Raw genomic sequence first — 7,889 nt, forward strand, 5'->3', positions numbered from 1 at the left:
ATGTCTGTCATGGGAAGTTCTTTATTCAAAGCACCCATTTATCACTGTAGCAGGGACCATTGGCTGCCAGCATTCAGTGACTACAAAACAAACTTTCCCATGAGTACAAACTCATCATTCAGCTCTAATGATCCAAAGAAAAGTTTCAAATTAATCCATACAAGCAAAACAGCAGTGTCACCCAGGATGTTGATAGGAATAGAAACAGCATGGTCAAGGTCACCCCAGTAGTATGGAAGAGCTCTGTGTTTTCTTGCGGAAGCACCAACCAGGTATCTAAGGATTTCAAACCAAAGCCCATTGCTCCTGATGAAGCAAAGAGCCTGTCCCTGTGTCATTGCAAAGTCCATGTGAATTCTACTGGAATCAAGAGTGTTTGTGAGGGTTACGGTTTAACAAAAACAGGAGATCAAGTATGACAATTAGCTTCTCATCATTCACTTGTTGATGTCTGCAATACTAGTCAACATATCCCAAGGTCAGTTCTGGTGCTAAAGGGATGCTTCTAATATGAAAGATGAAAATTAAGATATCAATACCCCTCAAAAATGGGTAAGCACCTTCTTTTGGTGTGTGGGGCACAGGGTGGGTCTCTGCCTCTGGGCTGAGTAAACACAGCAGCTGGAATAGATGAGCCAAGTCTCCAGCTCACTTTTACTAATTGCCATCATTCCCTTGCTTTGTGGTGGTTTTATTTTACCCCTGAGGGTCTGACATCTTTAATTATGTGGGTTTGTTTGTTTGTTTGTTTTTATTTACATAGGAGTGATACATAAAGATTTGCTTTTCTCATCTCTGGCTAAATAGAGGATAACAGCTTTGTTAGACAATGGAATACTCTTCCAATCAAACAGCAATACATTGTCTCTGGGGAGCTTTCTTTAACCGCAGAATACAAACAGCTGCTGTAATTGTGCTGCTCTTGAGGCCCTCTGCAGGGGCAACCAGGGCCACTGCTTTTCCTGAGAGCATCTTTGGTGCAGCACAGGAGGGAGTTCTGTGCTTGGATACACAGTGTGGATTTCCAATAGGCTCTTCTGCTTACCCACTTCTTCCAATTAATGAAGCTGCTCTCAGAATATGAAAAATTCATTCTTTAGCCTAAGTCAAGGAATAAACCCCAGATGGTTGATGTTTTGAAGCAATTGCATATAAAATATTAAAATAAAATAAAATAAAACTCATGTGATTGTGATATCCAGGAATGTGTGAACAAAAGGTCAGGACTGAACTCCCAATTCTCTTTGTGGCTATTGTACAACGTGTACCTACTGTTTATAAAGGGTTAATAAAGCATCAATAGATGCAATAATCATTTTTAAAACATGAGTAGCCTGTGATCCAGATGGCTATAAACATACCAGTTGATGGTGGTAGAGATGGGCTTCAGCACAGTAATAAATAAGGCTGATCAAAATATGAAAAAAGGTTTCTGAAAAATATTTCAATGAGCCAGAATTGTTTCTGTTCAAAAGGTGTGAAAAAATCATCCTTATATTTTAAAAAAGTTTTATAAAAAATATCCCCTTTGATTTCTGCTTTCATTTATTAAAAACACAGTAAAAACAGATGCTAATAATTTGTATAATCATCAAAACCCATGTAAAATATTCTGCTAGTCAACTTCCAAGGAGGGATCTGCATTGCTCTCTGAGGAACTGATCCTGCAGAGAGTTTCAACATAAATTATTTGGGGCACCTATTTCATTGTTAGATTCGCACCTATTTCTCCACATATCACAACAAATGCAAAGCAAGTGGGAACCACATTACTGCACCTCTAAAAGAGTGGGGAACACCTGTATAGCTTGGCACAAAGTAAATCAAGTTAAAAAAGAGTAGGTGGTGTCTGGAAGCCAAGGAAATCACACATCTCTTCAGGGAGGGCCAGAAGTACTTACTTTAAGAGGTCATCTCTTGCAGGAGCTGAGAAGAGCGCCAATACATGACTCCCCTGTCCTTGGACAAGTCAAGTTAAGGCTGCACTTAAGCTGCTAAGGACAGAGGTGGTACAAAGCCAGTACAGGAAAAAGGAGAGTCACTCCTGCTTGTGGGTCATAACAACTCCACACAGCACAACAGGCTGGGGACAGAGTGGCTGAAAAGCTGCCTGGTGGAGAAGGACCTGGGGGTGCCATTTGACAGCAGCTGAACATGAGCCAGCTGTGCCCAGGTGGCCAAGAAGGCCAGTGGCATCCTGGACTGTGTCAGCAACAGTGCAGCCAGCAGGAGCAGGGCAGGGATTGTCCCCTGGTGTATGCAGAATTCAAATTGATTCCCTGCCTTTATTTTTGTTGATGAACAACATTGACTGATGTATTTTTATTTTTTTTTTAAGACATTCTCTGAGCAGTTGTTCTTCCTTCTTTTAACTGTTACCCTCACTATTATCCTTACTCCTTGCCTAAATACACTTAAATTATATTTTTGTCTCCGAGGAATGCATCCCAAACTCAGGAAAGGAAGTTAGCTCTAGAACTGAACCCAAAACCCATTGGAAAGGGTAAAAAGTCTTTCTATTGATCTATGTTTTGAGTTCAGGCTCTCAATGAACAATTTACTTAGAAATGCAAATAGCACATTTTCTCCTTACATTTCCAGTTTCTCACTGTGTGAATCTGTCAAGCAGCTGCAATGTTCCCCTCAGTACAGAAAGTCACGTACTCACTGCAGCTTTAAACACAAAGTGAGTGTAGTACCCATTAATCTTCTCTGCCTGGGGGAAACCCCTCTATTTCTGCTCCTTTGGGATTACACATGACAACAGGTGCCTTCTACATGGCATGGAACACATGGATTTCACAAGCATTTCACCATGTATCTGATTGTCTAGCTGTTTCCATCAAACAAATAGTTGTTGACAGCCAGCAGATCATACTTCAATAAAAACTCTAAAAAAACCAGAAAGAGAAGCATGGTCTGGAGTTTTTTCCTGATGATCTGGGTTTTTTTTTTAATTCCCAGCAAAGCAGAAAGTGTGGTTAATCCTGAAACATTCTCCCAAGCACCTAGTAGCAGAGGCTGAGTCTAAGCTCAGCTGAGTACAGAGAGAACTCTGCAAGGTCAGTGGTGGTTCAGTGGTCCAAACCCTTTCCTCCAAACAAAGCAAACCAGGAGCTGCAGGACTTCTTCAGGATCTCCCAAATTTTCTTTGGGTTCATCCGGCAATCTGGAGAAATCTATCTGGACTGTTTTATCTGCAGAGCATATGAATGAGTGGGAAAGTCTCAGCAGAGACTTTGCTGCATTTGAAGGTGCCTTGTTCTGCTGTCCCCTTGCCCTACAGAAAGTAATGACTGCTCCCCAAGGACAGGCACTGCAAACCCTACTCCCCGGTGAAGAAAAAGCATTGGTCAGGTAAGAAACCTGAGCTCCTGCTGGCTGAAAAAAAAAAAAAATAAAAAAGCCCAGTAACAGTAATTTAAGATTCTGTGGCTGTTCCTCAAGCTGCTCTGTGCTGATGCTCTCAAGCAATTTAATACCTGAAAGGCTACCTCCTCCTGTTCCTTGCTTAGTATAGAGGAAAAGGCTTGCTGTGCCTGTAAAGAGAACATTCATTAACTAGCATTAACGTGCAATTTGATGTTCAAAAACTGCCTTATCAACAGAACATCTGAGGTATGAGCCATCTGCACTGCACAGGCTCTCTGCTCAGGCTGTGCAGAGAACAGCCTGACCCGAACCAGGGTGAGTGGATGAAGGGAAGGGACCCAGGTGCCAACTGAGACCAACAGAGTGGGAATTTTTTTCTTTGCCTTAAACAGACTGAGTCATTTCCCTGATACAGGCTGGGGCAACTCTTACTACTGACTTACTGCTGGAGCATGTCTAAACCCTCCAGAAATCCTTCCTGTCCTCTCCATAATGTCTTTTATGTGAGGGAATAAGAGATCTTCGAGGATATTGATTCCTGAGACATCTATGTATGGCCATTCCTAAAATGAAAACCAGGTTTTTTTAGGTACCTCCAGAAAGTTTCTGGGTCACTGACTGAAGACTAAAAATATTCTAAGTGACAGTGCCCTACTGAGAGTGGGATACCCCAGGACCTCTTTGCATTATGTTACAGGTAATTATATGCTGTATGTAATTAATCTGTGGGACTTGCTGGCTAGTAGCCAGGTTTAAAGGAGCCTCATGAGAACCAGGTGACGGAGACTGTTTCTTTTGGAAAGGAGATGAGTAAGAGAGAAATGTAAATATCATTAAAGCCTCACTGGACTAGGGAAGAGAAAGAGTTTTTGTCTTTCCCAGCTTTTAGAATAGAAGAAGAAGTAATTTAAAAATAACAGATGAGATATTTTTGCTGTGTGTAAGCAAGCTGTGATATTTAATGCCATAAAGCTTAGGAAGGCACCAAATTTGAGAAGAGACTCTCAGAGGGACAATCAAAGTAGCTACTTCTAATTAACACTAAAACATTGTGAAGCACAGTAAAATAAATATCAGGGCCAGTGCCCAGGTTTTGGGAGGCTTGGAAGCTGGGATCCAGCCTGGCACACAGGCTGGAAGAGGCCCTAGTCCCAACCCAGTCCTTGTCCCTGCCTCTGGGGGAGGGCCCAGGGTCTCCAGCTCACTACTCCAAGCCAAAACAGCAACTGTTGTGTCCCTGTGTGCCATATCTCCAGGTAGGTGGTTCCAGGGATGTGCTATTGCCACTGTTTGAAGAATAATAGTCTTGTGGGGAAAGCAGTGCCCTGAAATTTTTAAGTCTGGCTTTTGGGACAGAGATGTTGGCAGTATATGCATGAATCCTCATACTTTTCCTTCATCCTTCTGCAAGAGTGGCAGGGAAGCAGGCTCTGTGTTCAGTTGTCTTTTCATCTCTTTAAGTGCATTGTTTCTGATGTGAGCAAAAGGAGATCAAAGAAAGCATCCAGAATGGAAATCGTTTACGTGTTTCGTAACCTTGCCTAAACCTTGCTGTTGGGAGGGAGGGAAAGGAGGTTCTAATTACAATTGCTTTTTAATTAGGGATTTTGTCATTTCATCTCCATTAATTGGAAAAGTTGGCACGAGTACATCTAACTTACCTCTCAGAAAAAACCCTTGGCATGCTCACAACATTTGAGAGACCCACGTGCCCCTGTGTCTGATTTGGTTTTCACTAAGCAACTGGTCCAGAATGGACAGACAGGCTAGGTATATACAGGAAGAGGAATAAAAGTGACCTCTACAAAATATACCAGTTCAGAATCTGGGCTGATGCTGATTCTGACTGAGGATCCGTCTGTTGGCTGTGAGCTGCTGGCAGAGTAGAGGCTGTCTGATGGGCTTGTGGACACCCCAGAACAGAACTGCTGCTCCATAGACCTTAGTCACTCTTGTCCCTAATTTTTTCCCTTAACTCTCATGAACCCTGTTAGTGCCTGCAGGTCGGTAAGCAGGACTGCCTGTCTCTAGCTTCAGAGCTGAGTAAACAATATCAATTATGGTCTCATGAACTTAAGAACAGTCTATAACTTGTTTTATCTTACTCAATATGTACATCAGCATCATATAAATTTTGCTGTCACGAGTCAAATAAAACCACAGCCATAGGAACAATCAGTAATTTCCAGAGGAGGCTGTTTGAGATCATTGTTGAGGCAGAACCTCTGTTTCCATGTATTTTTGCAGATTCAGTGGGGCTTGTGGGAATCAATGAAGATTTTCTGTAACTGCCAGGTAAACTGACCATGGCATTAGAGGGGCATGACATTTCCAGACTGGTATTTGAATAACATTTAGAACAACTATGTTGAAATCCAAGCTATTTGTAAGGGTGTCCAGACGGTATTCTGTGATAACTACAGAAAAGCCTCTTCTTCTAGCAGGGAATATACTCCATCTGCCCCAGGCAGGCAAGGAAGAAAATGGATAGGCAGAGCTAGCTACTGCCAGGTTTGGCACAATGATGGGCTTTTTTATGGGGTGTAAGTAAACCTTTCAAGAGGAAAATAAATTTCAGGTTAGTGCAAGGACTTAGTCTAGACTAAGAAAATCAAAGCAAGTCAACATCATTTTCCCTCTGACCTGAAAAAGAAGAGAGGACTGCCTGAGCTTTGAAGTTTATTTCTATTTACAGGCAGACAAGCAAGGCTTGTATGAGGGAACAGAGAGGCAAGCATGACTGACTAAGGTGGGAAAGAAGAAAAGATGTGATGTGAGGGTTGTAATAGATTTTCCTAGTAATTTGGAAATGAGCTTACATTCAAGTTTTTCAGTCAAACAGTTATCAACTGATTTTATGTACAAGAAGGTAATTGTTGCTTATATTTTGCATAGTGTATTTTTGGTTAGGGTGTGGTATTAACTGTGCCTTGGCTTCAAACCTTTTTGATATCTTCATGAAAATGATGCTTCCCTCTTTATGTGCCTCAGTACCCAGATCTGTAAAATCACAGCTGTTTAAAATACAGTATCAGTGTTCCCAAGCACAGAAGAGCAGTGAATTTTTACCCCAGTTTCAGCCAAGAAATTAGACAACCATGCTCTCAGAGTAACTCACAGACAAACACAAAATCCTTTGTTTTTTTCCCCGAATTCTGAAATAAAGTAAAAAAAATAAATAAAATCACTCTTGAGGATAGCACTTAAACTACATAATCTCTCAATTAAATCACTATATACATAGAAAGATCATATATCAATATGGCTTTTAGGCTGACCTTCTTGTTCCCTCAGCTCAGAGCATGGATAATGGAACAGTGCTGAGTGGCTGCTTCCATCCATCCAGACATTGCCATCTTCTCAAATCACTTTCAGGCTGGGAAGGCAAAATATCTTTTTGTCCATCTGCACATATTATGTTGGTGACTGCAGGTGGGTCATGGTATATGGCTTTCCACAGCCCCACCACGCTTCACACATGAGAAATTGTGCAGCTTATAAGGAAGAATTGAATTGTTCTCTATAGACATCCACAGCTTTTTTTATAAGGCTGGAAGTGGTAAGAAAAGTCCATCTTCACTACCTTGCTACCCATTGAAGACCTACTTCTGTTTTCCATGTACTAAAACACAAACTACTTTAAAGACTCACAAACCTGTTCTTCCTTTGGAGGCTGCTTCAAGCATTGTCTTTCTCTGAGAGGCAGAATACCTTTCACTTTTTTATTTGATCAATTTTGCTCTTTTGACATAAATCTTTCCCTGGCATGCTTTACTGTGACAGTTCCTAATATAGCTGTGCTTAATGAGACAAATTCCAATAGCACAAGTACTGATTGCTGGATTAACAGTTTCCTATCCATTTTTCTAGGGCAAGAAATAGAAAAATTCATCATCCATCATATGCTATTACAGTGGGACTATGCATGCCTTACTTGGAAAGCATTGGTTTCACCTTTGCAATTAACTTAATGGATGCAAGACCACACCCTGAGAAAGAGAAGAAAAAAAAGTAGTTATGGGCACTACATATCCTCTTAAATTTCTCAAAAAGAGGCCCCAGAGAAGAAAAGGACTTCATGAAAGAAACTGTATTTGAACTGACATAATTTATTGCTCTAATAAGATCAGCATTTATATGTAAGGAGAAGTAAATACTGCCTAGGAAAACAAAGCCTAAGCAGATAAGCAGATCAATCTATTTCTCACTTAAAAATACATAGGAATTTACAAGCTTAATATTGCTCAGTTTTTCAGACTCGGAGAATTAAATGCTCTGGTGTACCCTGAATGAGAGAAAGGCCATTGTATATGGCCCCCATCCCTCCTTCCCAGTAAATAATTCAACAACACACACATCCTGAAGGGGAAAAATAAAATAAAACAAAAAACAAAACAAAACAAAAATAAACCCAAACAACACAACAACCAAAAATAAAGGATATCTCTTATTCCTGGAGGTTCAAGAACTTCCATGGGTGGAAGTTCATGAACATGGAATGTTCATGGAACATTCCA

Source organism: Cinclus cinclus, chromosome 6, assembly GCF_963662255.1.
Source record: "Cinclus cinclus chromosome 6, bCinCin1.1, whole genome shotgun sequence".
Classification (NCBI taxonomy): domain Eukaryota; kingdom Metazoa; phylum Chordata; class Aves; order Passeriformes; family Cinclidae; genus Cinclus; species Cinclus cinclus.